Genomic DNA, 16,851 nt, shown 5'->3' with positions numbered 1-16,851 from the left:
ACTAGAAAATTGAAAACAAAAACAAAACAGAAATAAAACCTACAAAAATCAAAAAGCATAACATACAAGCAAAAGACCAATAAGACAAACAAAAGCAGTTATGAAACCAGGTACTTTTTAATATACTATTTTAAAAATATGCTCTAAGAGGAACTCAGTTCCCAGACATGTGAAAACCTCACTGCCAATTGTTGAAATAAGAAAAGAGGAGGGTAGTCCAACATAACAAAATATGAACACAGCAGTATATGTCTCTGGAGTAAAATTCTATGGTGTTTAGAGTATGAGACCAACTCAGGAGTCAATGAAGGAAAGCCTCTATTTTCCGATCTGGGCTACAAGGCGAGAGTTGGAATGCAAAAGCTCTAGAAAATCATCTAGTTTTTGATGGATCACATTGGCTCCTGGGTGCCTCTTGTGGGTAGGGGCATGGTATCTGAAACCAGCCTTTTTGAGTTCGAATCCCAGCTGGGGTGGAGCCTCCATATTTTAGTTCTTCCATCCATAGATTAGAAGTGACCCGCTACATCCTGGAGTCTTTGGTAGATGAAATGGTTTAATTAATTAAATGAGTTGTTACAAGTAGCATTAAACATCCATATGACACCTGAATGTCTGCTTGCTTTTGGAAACTAGAGATAATGCACAGAACTAGGTTTAGTATATAAAAAGCTAAATAAATGGAATTCCCTGGAATAGGCATGGAGCTGTGGTGAATCATGACAAGCCATGGGGTGATGACAGGAGGAGCTAGGTCACACTTAGAACCCTTTCAGTCTTCTCATTTTAGAAATCACTTTTCAAAAAATGTTGGCCCAGGAACTCCAATACATTCATACCTGTCTACTTTCATTCAGTCTATCCTTGTATTTGATCACTTTGGGGGCCTGGGACACTGAGAATTGTTAGGAATATAAAATTATGTTTGACTTATATTCCTATAGTAGAAATTATTTAATTCTAAAATATTTGAACAAAGTCACATTAGAACTAATCAGTGATTAAAATCACTGATCTTTGTGTCTAAATTAAGAAGCAACTTCTTAGCTGGGCGGTGGTGGTGCACACCTTTAATCCCAGAACTTGGGAGGCAGAGGCAGGCAGATTTCTGAGTTCAAGGACAGCCTGGTCTACAGAGTGAGTTCCAGGACAGCCAGGGTTACACAGAGAAACCCTGTCTTGAAAAAAACAAAAACAAAAACAAAAAACCCAAACAAACAAACAAAAAAGAAGTAACTTCTTTATAAACCAGTAGGTCTCAACTTCTGGATTATGACCACTTTGGGTAGGGGTAAAACGACTGTTTCATAGGGACCACCTAAAACCATAGGAAAACACAAATATTTATATCACAATTCATAACAGTAGCAAAATTACAGTTATGAAGTATCAATGAAATAATTTTATGGTTGGAGATCACCACAACATGAGGAACCGTTTTAAAGAGTCAGCATTACAAGGTTGAGCCTGAGTTGTGACGCAGACAGACATAGTCAGGGCCTCTAGTCTGCAGTAGATGCACATATTAAGAGATCTTTCTGAGTTAAACAATACCTAAAATACCTTGGCTGTCATGTACAGTGGTTACTTTGTGTAACTTAGTAATTCTTATCTAAGAATTGTGCTTATTTTTTTCATACATACTGCTAGCAACAAGCACCCATCTTTCAGAACAAAACTTATCCGTGAGGAATTACAAAATCCAGTAAGTTATCAGAAGGTTCTCAAAACTGACATTTCTTGGTTTCACACTGGACTTGAGTGCTAGCAAACAACAGATTTTATTTTTAAATAAAACAACCGAAATACAGTCAATGGTGGTAATAAGGAATGAAGAATTCTATAGTTTCAACATTCTAACTCATTTTCATTGAAGTGAAGCATGGAGTCTGAGGTAGCCCTGGGAGCTGAATCCAATTTCTTCTAGTTTCAAATTGTCTGATTTTGGGCAGGTGGCTAAGCTGCTGGAACTTCGGTTTTCCATTTGCAAAGCAGAGTTAATGCTAGTGTCTGGTGAACTGGTAAATGTTTAACAATGAGTTGTCAGTGAGCAAGAAAACACACTTTTATAGGGTTTGCTGATTTCTACAGTATTATTCCCATTGTGGCTTCTTTCACGCTACCAATGGGATGTCCCTGAACACAGAGCTGTGAGCAGTGAGTGACAGGAGCTTAACACTTCTACCCATGAGATGCACTGAGCCTTAGTCAGCCCCCGAGACAAGATAATAGTCTTGGAAGCAGTGCATAATGACTACTGCATCTGTTCTTTGTAGGCATTGATGTGGTTTGCATCTAAAATGGTCCATTAAAGGCTCACCCATTGAAGGCTTCCTTCTCACAATAGTGTTGAGAGGGTTGACTGGATCATGAGGGCTCTGACTTCATCAGTGGATTAACTGATTAATCAATCAATTCATGGCCTGATGAGCTATTGAGAGGTGGTAGAAATTCTGGAGGCTGGGCCTAGAGGAAGTAGGTTATTCTGTACAGGTACTTGAAGAATGTATTTATTTTCCAGGTGTAACCCTTCCCTAGATTCCATGCATTCTCTATACCATGTTGTTTTGCCCCAACACAGGCCAAGAAACAAGAGAGCCAAGTGACCATAGGCTGAAATCTCTGATACAGTGAACCACATTAACTGTTTCCTCTTTGTAAGTTGTTTATTTCGTTTTGTTATCGTGGTATGTGGCTAGTACAGTTATTTAGGTTTATATAATTTGAGGGGTTTTTTTAATGGAAGTATATATAATCCTACTTAAGAAATGTATGCAAATTTATGTTGGCTCCTTGGAGCTTTGTAACTAGTTCCCACATCCTGCTGCCTATCCCTAGGTCTTAGATTACCTAAATACTATATGATACAAACAGCACAGAATACAAGACTGGAATCTGATGAAGAAGTCTTTCTGATTCTTCTACGGGATGACCTTGCCAGTCTGCCTTCCAATTGGTAGTGCATATGGAGTCCCACCTCTCCCCTGCTAAACTCTCAGTGACTGACAGGTAAGGACAAGGGAGGTCACGCACTACCATGCATGCACCATTTGAAACAGCAAATGGCATGCAGCCTGGGCCAAGGACTGGTAAGCAAAGTCAAGAGCGAAGTAAAAGCAGAGTCAGACTTAGAGCACTCACGTTCATGTGAAACAATATACTTTATCTTAAAACGAGTATTTAGATAGGAAGATGCTCACCAGTTATAGCTCACTGGTTTCCTGTGGAGCGTGGGGCTGCTCTGAGTGAGTAAACCACTTTAAACTGTGTATCTGTTATCTAATATCTATTTTTTTTCAGGAAAAATCCAACGGAGAGCCCATATTTGGTATCTATAATAGTGTGGTGTTTTGGGCTAGAGAAATGGCTCAGCGGTTAAGAGCACTGACTGCTCTTTCAAAGGTCCCAAGTTCAAATCCCAGCAACCACATGGTGGCTCACAACCATCCATAATGAGATCAGACACCATCTTCTGGTGCATCTGAAGACAGCTACAGTGTTCTTAGATATAATAATAAATAAATCTCTAAAATAATAGTGTGGTGTTTCTAATAATAAGCAAAAGAATATATTGCCTGGCTGACCATTGTCAGACACTCCTTGATTCTAGGTCTCCCACCGTGTCTCTTAAGACCTCTGAAAGAAGTGAAAACTTAAGGGTTCTTTTGAAAGTTGGCTGGATGGTGTTTTGCTGGGGATAACACGTGAAGAAATGTTTAGCTGAAGTGGGCACACGTGAAAGACTAAGGCAGACTCATGAAGGAACATTTCACTGAAGCAGACACAGGAGAGAAGATGTTCTGCTAAAACAAGCGTGTGAAAGGGGACGTGAGGAAAGATTCTTTAATACCCATGTATCGGTCCACCTTACATTGTGCAGTTTAGCTGCATTTGTCAGGACTCCATAGAGAGAAACACACTAAGAAACTTCTGGTGGTGTGGTGCAGTTTCTTGTTGCTTCCATGGACTCAGGATGATTGGCAGAGCTGAGACAGACATACATACATGCTGAAGCAAGACCCATGGAGGACATGTGATGCTTAATGTTTGGAAAGAGTATCAAAAGGATTCTATGGACAGTGATGAGACTGAACTTGGCTTGCTGATAGAGCTAGCTATGCGATGCTTGTTGGTCTTGTCTTTGCTGATCTTCTATTTGCCAAGAGAGGCACAGCTGAGAACTTCTCCTAGCATCCCTCCAGGTCCCTTCTGCTGACTCATGCTGAGGCTGAGGCCTTGCTGTCTCTGCTAGATAGTGTCACCATTGCTGATTCATGTTTGCTATCCCCACTCTACCAAACTGGACTGCTGGTATATCTGTGAAGTGTTTGCAAGCGAATAGAACTGCCACTGCCTGCTAACCTATGAACTGAACTGCCGGTTTCCAGACATCACAGATGGGAGTCACTCCAAAGAACCTTTCTAAACAGATCTACTCACATCCCTCCAACACCTGCTACACACCCTATATTATTTCTTTTCCACTACTTATGATGGGTGGTGGACTACAAAGGAGGTTGAAGCATTTAAGAACCAACATTAAAAATAGGTTTTGAAACCCCTCAGTAATCTATTCTTTCTCTCCCATGACTCTAGCCTTGCTCTCAGCTCACCTGTGTTGACCAGAATGGAGGCTCAGCTCCAGCCTTCCTTCCTGAAGTAAGGCCCATGTCCTAGAGTATGGTCTGAGGGTTAGAGGGAAACAGTTCTCTGAGGCTGGTGTTAGGAGGAAAGGCAAGGGGACTGCCATTGGGTAGCAATAACCACAGGCAACTCTCCAGAGGCCTACCACACATGGTAGAAGTGAGATTTCTGGTACAGAGCAAGACTGAGAGACTTGCTCAGAACACAAACTCTGTGTACGAGAGGCAATTTTGTCTGACACTGGGTCTGTATGACTCTCAAGGCTGCTCCTTCATTACACCAAATAGTGATGCATGTCCTTGGCCTGGAAACTGCTACCTTTTTACCTTTGTGGTCTCTTCCCTCTCTGAACCTTCAGCAAACTTACTACTAACCAAGCTCTATCAGAGCAGATTGCAACACCATCAAAACTGTCATCAGCATCCGTTTTCCCTGCTCTTCTGCATCTGCTGCAACTAGAAGGAGCAGGATATGAATGATCTCCTCTCCCCCCTGCCCCCAGGGTCCCTTCTGATTGTTCCTTCATGCTGCCTCTCCTGCTCTAATGAGAAGCCTTTAGTTCATTTAATAGCTCAAGTCCACTTCCTCCTTCCCCTGCTTCTCTCAGTCCTCACTGTTCACTGCTTCATTATGAAGCAAACACTTCTTTCCACTATATTGACCCAAATATTTTTGTCAGTTTACTTGTGTCACTGAAAACCAAGTGTTTATTCAGGCCAAAAAACAGACAAAGGCTATGTTGTGAAGCTGTGGCTGTAGCTAGATCACCTTTTATTGGTGTGGATTTTTTTTTTAATGTCAGTGTGTTTCAAATATAATACACAATGGCATACCATTTCATTACCCTGACAAACGGTCTGATACCTTTAAGCCTTAGTGACCTCTGTTAGTGTATAACAGTTACTGTGTAACTTGGCATTATCTTTATATAGTTATAAGGCTATAGCTTTATGTTTTGTTTATTTGAAGATTTTTCTGTTATCTCTACCACACACATTTTAGATTATTCTTTATTGTTTGTTTTATTCTTTTATTCTTTATTTTTTAATTATTTATATTTATATTATTATATATTTATATTTATGTTATATATTTATATTATTCTTTTATTCTTTATTTTTTAATTATTCTGGGTTGTGGGTACACCCACATAAGTACAGGATCCCATGGAGTCCAGAAAAGGGTAACAAAACCCATAGAGCTGGAGTTACATGATAACCGATCAACATGGGCACTGGGAACTAAACTTGGATCTTCTGCCATCCCAGTACACACTCTTAACTACTGAGCCATCATTCCAGCCCTTTCTTTACTGTCTAATTGCTTTAAGAATGATAAAAGTGTGTATTGGTTCATCTAACATAACTTATTTAGCAACAATTTGACTAGTCCTCTACGAATTACTTCGAGGTATGGTAAAAATACATTTATAATTATATTAAATAACATACTAAATATAATAAATACTATATAGATACTATGATTATTATAATATAGACAATATATGTATACACATACCTATTAGGATTATTTTCTTAACATGAATTCTCTCGAATAAGATCATTAAATCTAGCATCTTGGTAGCTCCGTGTGATAGTCTATCAGTAATCTGGTTTCCACACCATCTTCATCATTTCTGAGATAACATTCATGTTTTCATTGGCAAATAGAGAGCCACCCCATGAATAAGCTTTTGACTGACTCTCCTTTCTAGTTTCTCATTACTTCTGAACTTCCCACTTTTTCAATAACCACTCTAATTAAATATAGTCATTGTTTTTCCATTGTAGAATGCCTTCCTTGAACATGGAATTGCTACTATCCTGAACTGGTCTGCCTCCATCTTGGGTTTGAAAGCCATCTTACAATAAAGACAAACTATATTCTTTCCTGTCTATGATTAAATCTCTGTTTCTCAAAGATTGGGCTATGCCCCACCTGTAACCATAACTACAAATGGTTCTGTCCCGCCTGTTCCAGGAAACAGTAGCCATGTCTTTGTTTCAAAAAGTTGTGCAACCAAGCCTTTGTTTCAGGAGGTAGTTACCACCATCTTGCAACCATACCTTTGTTTCAAAAGGTTATTATGACTACCTATTGCTATGACTATCTTGATGTATTCTGCTTCTGTAACCCAACCTACTTGCCTTCCAGGCTCCCATTTGGAAACCCTGTACCCTGGAGGTATAACAACCTTATCTTCCCCATTCCAACGCCGACCTCTTGAACCCTGCCTTAGCATGGAGCCAGCCTGTGTACACACAAATAAAATAGGTTTGCTTTAATTAACTTGGCCATCATCATGTGGGATCTCTCTCCTTGCATCTTTTGGATTAACAGAGGTAGTTAGGGTCAGACAAGATTATGATAGCAAATGAAGAAGACATCAGAGAGGTTGTCCTTGTTCACTTGTGTGCTCTTTCTCCCTCTTTTCCTGTCCCTGCTCCATGGAAGCACAAAGCAGGAAGATAGGCATCTGCAAGCTTCAGATCCTATCCTCATTAGTCACCAAGTCTGCTGCACTTGGTCATGGGCCTTGTGAAAACCATGCTATTGGTTAAGCTACTCAATCTATGACATAGTTAGGGCAACTCGGGCTAATTATACAGGCAAGAACCATCCATCCTATCATTTGTAACCTAAAGAGATAATTGAATAGCTAATCGATTGATTTAAGATTTATTGTGTTTCTACTTTTTTCACTTTCTTTACTTTTCATGACAGCCTTACAAATATGCCCGTTATCTAAAATAATAAATGCCTACTGGGGACATTTGGAGAACTCAAAATGGCCCAAAAGTGATGGTGCAGTGTTAAGGAAGTCACGGGATAGATGAGCAGACTCTAGAGCCTACAGTGTGAAGGGCATTCTATGCCAAGTTCATGGGCTTGGCCTTTAGCCTACTGAGGCTCCTGTTTGGAAAGTTTCAGGGGTGGGGGAGGAATGCAGTCTGACTCACATTCTAGAGATAACTCTGACAGGAATGTGGAGGCTGGAAGCAGGAGTCCCAGCTAGGAGACTAGCAAACATGAGGGTCAAAGAAATGCAGGAATGCAAGGCACAGGCAGGAAGAAGAGCAAAGCTAAGGGCGGCCTTAGAGGTTAAGAAAATGGGCAGAGAAAAGACAAAAAGAAATGTCCAGAGCCCTTCAGTTCAGTCAACAATGCAGTCCCTGTGAACAAAGCATACTGCAGAGCAGCAGGGGTACATTTGCTCATGTGTAAGAAACTTGTTCTTGTTCACAGTCTATTAAATAAGATGGATATTTTCAAATTAACTACAGCCATTCCCCACCACCCATCCCCCTGTGCTGTAGAGGAGATGATGCTCAGAGCTCACTGAGGTCAAAGTGCTCTAACTGGCAGACCAAAGCTTAGGCACAGGGTCTCCATCCATCTGCCAGGCTTCCTCGGCTCTCTGGATTCATGGGCGTAGCAGGGGTTATCTGGTTACTGCTTGCCAATTTGTTTCTTAGAACAGAGTCTCCCATGGAGCAGGCCTACCATCTGTAACTCTGTGTATACAATCTGATAGGTTAATTGCTGTTATATGAATATATCAACAGTAACACTTCCTATTTAAATACTTGTTCACAGTCTATAATATAACAATAAACAATAATTTCTCTTAAAAGATACCACCATAGGCTGAGGGTATAACTCAGTGGTAGGTCCGTTGTGTAGCACACACAAGGCCCTGTGTTGCCTCCCCAACCCCATAGAAAGCAAACCAATCAAAACTGTAGATAGCTTAATCAATTTTGAAAGTATAGAAACAAACAAACAGAAAACCAAAGTCTTCAATATATATCTTGGTAAGGATAAAGGCTGGACTGTGTGTCCTGATTGGTGTCTGGTCAGATTAGTTCCTCAATTCTTTTTCTTGTTTTTAGATAGAGTCCTGTCATATAACCCAGGGCAGCTTTGGATTTGCAATGTTCCTGTTGAGGGGGGATTAGAGTCACATACCACAATGCCTGGCTGCTTCAACCATCATATCACATACCACCCACATTGCCTCCTCTAGTCAAGATTTCTACAAAGAACTCAGAGAGAATATCCTACAGGAATTGGACAAAACAATCCCCAACTACACCATTGCATTAGTCTTTACCAAAGTGACAGTGTACTTGAGTTCTGCAGTACCATGTGTTAGAAGTCAGAGTTACAGTTTGCATTTGAAAAGTTAATTCTGAATTATCTGTATTCGTTGAGTGCCTCTTATTTGCATGGGATTCTGTGATGTAGCAAATGAGAATTCAAAGGAGGCACTAATTCACAACAGAGACCATGTGTCTAACCATCTTTCTGCATTTCACTCTTATTTTTGACAGAGTATGGCAGGGACCATTTAAGATATTTCCCCATCTTCTCTACAAACCCTCCTCAAATGTAGAAGGAAGAGAAGGAAAGGAGTCTTCAATAGAGCTGCATTTTCTGTCTGTCTGTCTGTCTGTCCGTCTATTCACTTTATATCCCATTGCAGCTCCCTTCCCAGTTTCCCCCTCACACAGCTCCTTTCCTATTATCTTCCCTTCTGCTCTGAAAATGGGGAGCACACACCCCCATACCAACCCACCATGCAACATCAAGTCACTACAGGACTAGGCATATCCTTTCCCACTGAGGCTAGTCAAGACAGCCCAGTTAGGGAAATAGGATGCACAGGCAAGCAACAGAGTCAGGGCCAGCCCCTACCCAATGGAGCTCCTTTGAATAGAGATTGACCCAAGCTTTAGTACATAATTTCTGACACTGAACATGAGAGCGTTACGTAGTAAGGCTCCATAAAGGGAGACAGGACGTCACTGAAGAAAGAGAGGTATGGTAAGGATTCAGCTATGTAGAGTCTCGTGTAGAGTCAATGTAGTTTTAAAGCTATGTTCTTATTGTATAGGATAAAGTTATGTAAATAAGAGGAGATAAGAAGTAAGATAATGTATAATTGGATATATTACAAAACTAGCCAGCTCCAAACTTCTGCATGTCTCTCTGAAGGTCATGATATTCTCTAGCCCTGAGCTTTAAATGAACGCAGCTTTTTCTGGGAGGACTTGGTTACTCTCAGAGAGCCAAGCTCAGTCTCTCCCTCTTTGAGCTTCAGATACCGCCCAAGTCTCTTCTAGAGATTCAAGTTTTCAGCTTTTATTGTCTTCCAAGCCTGGGAAATACAGCCCTGCTTCCATACACAATATCAATTCCTGCCTGATCTAAGAGAGACTTATCCTAGCTGAATCAGATGCACTGTCATACTGGACAGTCCCTATGTTCTTGCGACTAATGATCAAGGTCCAGAGCACCAGTCATGGGTTTCTGATGCTGTCTCATCACTGGTGTGAGTTTCTGTCTATATTAATTTTCTTTCATTTGTCCCCAAATACACAACAGCAGTGGCATCTTAATTCTGAACTCTTCAATGCTCTGGTCCAGCTAAGAACGTCTGCCCTCTGTGTTACTAGCCTTCAAAATCCTCAGAACTTTGCCATGGACTACTTCTGCCCCGTGGGAATGAGAACCTACTTCCTTGACACTTGATGCCAACTGCGGGCTACTATTAACACGTGCAACTAAACTAAGTTGCAAAATCCGTCTGGATTCATGACTAGGACTGCCCTTCCTTCTGCTGATCACTTTAAGTCTAAGACAGGAAAACATTGGGAACAAGGTTTTACAAAATGTCAAGAAAAAAATAATATAAGACCATGGATGTGATTTAGAATAATATATTAAAGAATAAAATCAAACAGCATCTTGGTAATTTTAAAATGTTACACAAAATTGGCCATCTAAAATCAATTTGTGGCTAAAGAAAACAAATTCTTAATGGTATAAAACATGTCAACCAAAGCACTACAGTAAACCCTTTACTAAAGAGAAATTTTCTCTAGTGCATATGTTATTTCAGTTCCTCTGGCTTTTACAATTTTTCTACCTTCTTTTCTACAGTGACCTCTAAATCTTAGGTACAGAAATTGTGTTACAGGGGCATCAGATGGAACTGGGCACATGATTGCTTCTTCATATTTTGGTAAGTTGTGGTTTTCTTTTGTTTGTTTGTTTGTTTTTGGATTTTTTTTTTTGAGACAGGTTTTCTCTGTTTAGCCCTGGCTGTCCTGGAACTCACTTTGTAGACTAGGCTGGCCTTGAACTCAGAAATCCTCCTGCCTCTGCCTCCCAGAGTGCTGGGATTACAGGCATGCGCCCGCTAGTTGTGGTTTTCTGTAGTGGTCTCCACTACAGTGGTTGCAAAGAGAAGATTCTTTGATGAGGTATAATAACTATACTTATCGGCGTATACAGCAATAAATATTTAGAATGTAGTTAAGGATTCTGCCTGCTTAATGAATTGGTAGTTTCAGGTTGTTCTCCAAAAACCATGACTTCAATAACCTCTGGTAGTTGGCTTGGTATCCATTATCAGGTATGGTTTCCCTCTTGGTGAGTGGGCTTTAAATCCAATTAGAAAGCTGTTGGCTATTGCCAAGGTGTGTGTGGTGGCTCTTCTTGGTTGCCAACTTGACTATATTTGGATTATCTACAAGTCCCAAATGGAGGGGCACACCTGTAAGGAATTTTTGCTTAATTTAAAGTGGGAATATCAATCTTTAATGTAGATCTCTGAGGCAGGAAGACACACCTGTAATCTAGACTCTTGGAGCTGGAAAACCCCACCTTTAATCTAGGCCGTGCTTCTGCTGAATGCCTACATGAGAACATGGAAGAAGGAAGTGCTTGCTCTTTGATTCTTTGCTCTCACCTCTCTAGCACGTCCATTCCTCCACTGGCATTAGAGCATGCTTGCTTCTCTGGGATTCCAGTGTATATTGAAGACCAGGGAAAACATCCAACCCCACAGACTAAGCAATTAGTGGATTCTCAGATCTTCTGTTCATAGGCAGCCATTGTTGAATGAGAGCTCAGTCAACTCTCTGTGTAAGGGCCCCAAATGTTTTCATTCCTAAGAATAGCACACTGGATTCTGTAACAGTTTCTTCCGAGATTGAAACATTCCAACCTTCAGGTGAGCTTCTAAGCTGGAAGGTAAAAAAATTCAAAATAGCTTCAGGAACTCCCTGAAACTGATCAGATTCACTAGGCCCATCCCTGCCAGAGTAAACAAAAGCTGAGAGTCCCTCTTAAACAGAAATGAAGCCAAGATCAAAGAAAAAGCTTCAAGGAGCTAAACTGGGAAGACTCAATTTGAGCTGCAAAGAAGACTCAAAGAAAATAAAGTTAAAGTGTAAAACATAAAATAGAAGAACATAATTGTAATGTGCATAATTTTAAAAGGACCAGTATGCAGAATATATAAAGAATGCTAAAAACAAATGATAAAGAAATACATCATGATAGAGGAAGGAAAGCTGAAAGGCGAGTGCTTCTCACAGAAAGTGACGTCTACAGGGCTAATGGGCATATATGAAAGTACTCAGTCTCTTAGTCACTTAGAGAAATGAAAGCAGAATCAGATGCAACCAGAGTCTCAAAGGGTTGACAAAAAATCAAAAAGCCCAGCAAGATAAAATGTGGACCAGGCCATAGTGATTTAGAAATTTCGTGGTAATTGATGGTAAGAATGTGAGGCAAGAAAGTCATTGCTGTGATATCACTGAATACAAGTGGATATTCCATGGGCCTTGGAGATAGACTTGTTTATATAGATTAAGAAAATACACACACACACACACACACACACACACACACACACACAGAGAGAGAGAGAGAGAGAGAGAGAGAGAGAGAGAGAGAGAGAGAGAGAGAGAGAGAGATTCATTGTATAAATTTGTTACTCTAGAGAACCTTGACTAATACAGTATGTGTGTTGGTACTGAACACTTAGCAAAACAAGTATCTTAAAAAAGAGATTTGTTGTGAGCAGTAAAATGGAGAAGCTCTGCACTTCTGGTCAGGGCGTTGCTGCTCACCAGGGGAAGCTGACAGAAGACACATGGATTAGAAGGGGAAAGTTCATGGTTCCCAGATACTACTATGAATATGTGAAAAATTCTGGAAGAATTTACAATCAAAATATTACTGATAATATCAATATCAATAGACCAATAAAATCCTTAAATCTTTTATTTCAATAAGAAATAATAGTTAACCATATGACTTACAGTAATGACAATAAAAAGTATAATTTTGAAATTATTAGTTACTTAGGAATACATCTATACAAAGATTGACAATGCTTCTAAAGGTTAAAAAAAAGTTCAGAACAATTTTCCAGACTATCTAAATGAACAGCAATTACACTGTTTTGTGCTTAGAAAAGACAGTATTATAAAAATGTCACAGTCTCCAAAATAGTTCCATGTATCTGGCATAATCTCAACAAAAATCTTGATAAATTTTATATTATGGCTTGTGATGAACCTGATTTTTAAAGAAAAATATGAAGATTATTTTTATCAGATATCAACACATAATATTAAATCTGTCAAGATGATGCATCTAAGTAGATTCTCAGCATAAGTATCAGTGATGAAAATGTACTTTATTTATGATGGGGTGAGGAAGTAAAAGACATCATTTTCAGTAAATTACTTATACCAGAAATTTTGACTCATTTCTTAGTCCCATGTATGAAATAAAGTTCAGGTAGATTAAAGACCACCATGTTATCTTCACATGTTCTCAGTTGTTCTGTGACAAAATTTTATGTGAGAAGCATCATACAGGTCTATTCATCGCAGATAGGAAACCCAAGACTAACCAACGTACAGCTAACACGTGTCTAACTTGGTGAACTATCCGTTTTACTGGGGTTGCTTTCAGAAATATATAACTAGGTGAGGGGCTAGTTACAGGAGCAGAAATGACTCAGAGACAGCTGCATCACCAAAGCCCATTCCAGCAGGGGTGACAGCTCACCACAGCTGGGAACCTGGAGCACACTGCACAGCCTGCAGGCAGCTCAGTAAGTTGGAGCATCTCTTTTCCAGATGCCTTGGTTGCTCTAAACCTCTCCTGGACAGCACAGCTGGCTTCGGCTTATTTTAGGCAGCTGTTCGTGTCTCACAGTCTTCTTTGCAGCTCAAATTGAGTCTTCCCAGTTTAGATCCTCGGAGATTTTCTTTGATTTTGACTTCATTTCTGTTTGAGAGGGACTCTTAGCTCTTACTAGGGAAGGGCCTAGAGAATCTGATCAGTTTCAGGGAGTTCCTGAAGCTATTTTGAGTTTTTTACCTTCAAGTTTAAGGAGCTCACCTGAAGGTTGGAATGTTTCAATCTTGGAGGAAACTGTTAGAGAACCCAGTGTGTTCTTCTTAGGGAAGAAAACATTTGGGGCCCTTACACAGAGAGTTGACTGCGCTCCCTTGCCTCTTCTCGTGTGGGAAGGCATAGGGGCCGTATCCACCAGAAACAGGTTCCCACCAAATACCAACACTGCTGGCTCCTTCATCTGGATCCTTCAAAGATATGAACAATACATTTCTGTTCTTTATAAATTACCAGCTCTGAAGTAGTTTATTATAGCAGTTAAAGAAACCAAGACAAAGACTTAATAATACTAATCTTTTAGAATGTCATATGAGGGAATTTCTTAGTAGTTATGGATTATTTGTGTGAAAAATACAGTATAAAAAATTACCAATTGACAAAATATAATGCAAAGAGTTAAAATACGGGCTAGTGAGATGTCTCAGTGGTTAAGAGCACTGACTACTCTTCCGGAGGTTATGAATTCAAATCCCAGCAACCATGTAGTGGCTCACAACCATCCGTAATGAGAAACAAATGGGGCTGGAGCATGCAGGACTGCAGCAAGAGGGATTAGGGAAGGGGAAAAAAGAGTTAAAAAACAAGACATAAAATAGAAGAACATAATTGTAATATGTACAATTTTTAAAATGACCAGTTTACAGAATATATAAAGAATGCTAAAAACAAATGATAAAATAATACATCATGATAGAGGAAGGAAAGCTGAAAGGTGAGTGCTTCTCACAGAAAGTGATGTCTTAAGAGCTAATGGACATATATGAAAGTACTCAGTCTCTTAGTCACTTAGAGAAATTAAATCAGAATCGGATGCAACCAGAGTCTCAAAGGGTTGGCAAAAAAAATCAAAAAGCCCAGCAAGATAAAATATGGGCCAGGCCATAACAATTTAGAAATTTCGTGGTAATTGATGGTAAGAATGTGAAGCAAGAAAGTCATTGCTGTGATATCACTGAATACAAGTGGATATTCCATGGGCCTTGGAGATAGACTTGTTTATATAGATTAAGAAAATGGACAATATTAGGACAACATTTTTAGTAATTACCAAAATTCAAAGATAAGTGAAAGACTGTGTATGGAATATTTATGGTCTGCATCTCTATAAAGCAAGGAAATAAATATTCAGCTCTATTCAGCAATGTGATGAATTTTACAATGCTGAGAGGAAATTCATCATAAACACAGTGAAGCACAGTGCCCTGTCAATCATCTAGGAAGAGACAAAACTGACATGTGTTGCTTAGGAATTCATTCACAGACAATAAGTGTAAAAGGAAATTATTACCATAAAAGACACTGGTCGCTTCTAGGGGCCGAGGGTGAGGGATAAGAGGGGACTTCATTAGATAGCATGCACATTAACTTAATAACCACAATGTCAAACTGGACAGATACATTTTATGCATTTATCTGCATAACCCAGTTTAAAATTTAAAGCATTTTTAAAATCTTCCCAAACTCCAGATATTTCTGAGACACAATGGATAAATTGATGATGAAAGGGATAGATCGTGCTGAATAGACATTGGACATTTATAATAAGAAATCAACCTTGGCTCTCATTAGTCACGTCATTAGCTTTGGACTTCATCAGCACCAAAGCCTAGGTGACCATCAGCCAGCGACTTAGAACAGTGTCAATTTATATCTACTGTGGTCCATGCAGACCTCAATACAATGGCAATATCTGCATTATAAATAAGAATAAATCCAAAACAAAATTATATCACCTCAGAAAATGTGAGGAAAACTTAAGAAAACTAAGTGGTCTAAATTCCATCATAGACAGTTGACAGTTCAGGACTTACCCAAATTTGTTCTTCCCAATTTCAGCCTTCACTGGCGTCTTTCGAAGGTTGGTGTGTCTGGGTACATTTTGAAAGTACATGTTCAGGGGCTGAAGAGATAGCTCAGCAGTTAAAAGCACTGTTCTTACAGGGAAGCTGCCTTTGGCCCCAGCACATACATGGTAGCCCAACACATCTGTTTCTCCAAGGACACCAGACATGCAGTTGTTCTGCATGTGTACACACAGGTAAAATGCTCACACAGGTAAAGCAAATCTGAAAGTGTTTTGTACTGGCTTACATTTCATTAACTTGACATAAGCTTGAGGGAAGGGAATCTCAATGGGGAAATTATACCCACCAAATTGCACTGTGGGCAAGCCTGTATTGCATTTGCTTAATTAATTATTGATGTGGAAGGGCCCAACCCATCGTGGGTGGTGCCACCCCTAGGCAGGTCCTGAACTTCATAATAAAGAAGGCTGAGAAGCCTCCTAGGAACGCAATTAGCAGCATTCCTCCATGCCTTCTGCTTCAGTTCCTGCTTTCAGATTCCTGCCTTGAGTTCCTTCGCTGATGTCCTTCAATGGTAGGTTGTGCTATGGAATTGTAAACTAAAACAAACCCTTTCTGCCCCAAATTGCTTTTGCTCGTGGTCTTTTAACACAGCAAGAAGAATTCTAACTAAGACAGAAATTCGTGCCAGAAGTAGAATATATAAGAAAACAGGCTGACAACCTCCTTCCCCTCACCACCTGCAGCAGGTGGGAAAACTAGTGCAGACCCCTTACCTGGACAGTGTCAGAGAGCTGGCCCCAATGGTGTGAACATAGGTGAGTCAGTCCCATCTCTTGCCAACTGCCACAAGCAAGAGAGCTATCCATGTCCCTTGCCTAGGCCAAGCTTGGAGATCTGGCCTTGGTGGCATGGCACAGGAGAGCTGTCTGTCTGAACCATACAGCCATCACCCAAGGCCCAGATCCAGGGCTTTGAGTGAGCCACCCCAACATTCACTCCCTCTATGAACGGCTGGACCACAGGAAGAGACCTCTCCTGCAGAACCAAAGCTTCAGGAGCTCCATGACATTGGTCTGGTTTGATCCAGTCTAGATAGTAGAGCAGAAGCCAAAGGCTTCAAACCAGACCAATGACTCATTGCAATGAACATTTCTAAGTAAAGCTGTTTGAGTAA

The sequence above is a fragment of the Apodemus sylvaticus genome, chromosome 17 (assembly GCF_947179515.1).
Source record: "Apodemus sylvaticus chromosome 17, mApoSyl1.1, whole genome shotgun sequence".
Lineage (NCBI taxonomy): Eukaryota > Metazoa > Chordata > Mammalia > Rodentia > Muridae > Apodemus > Apodemus sylvaticus.
The sequence above is the reverse complement of the archived record's forward strand: the minus strand, read 5'-3'. Positions refer to the sequence as shown.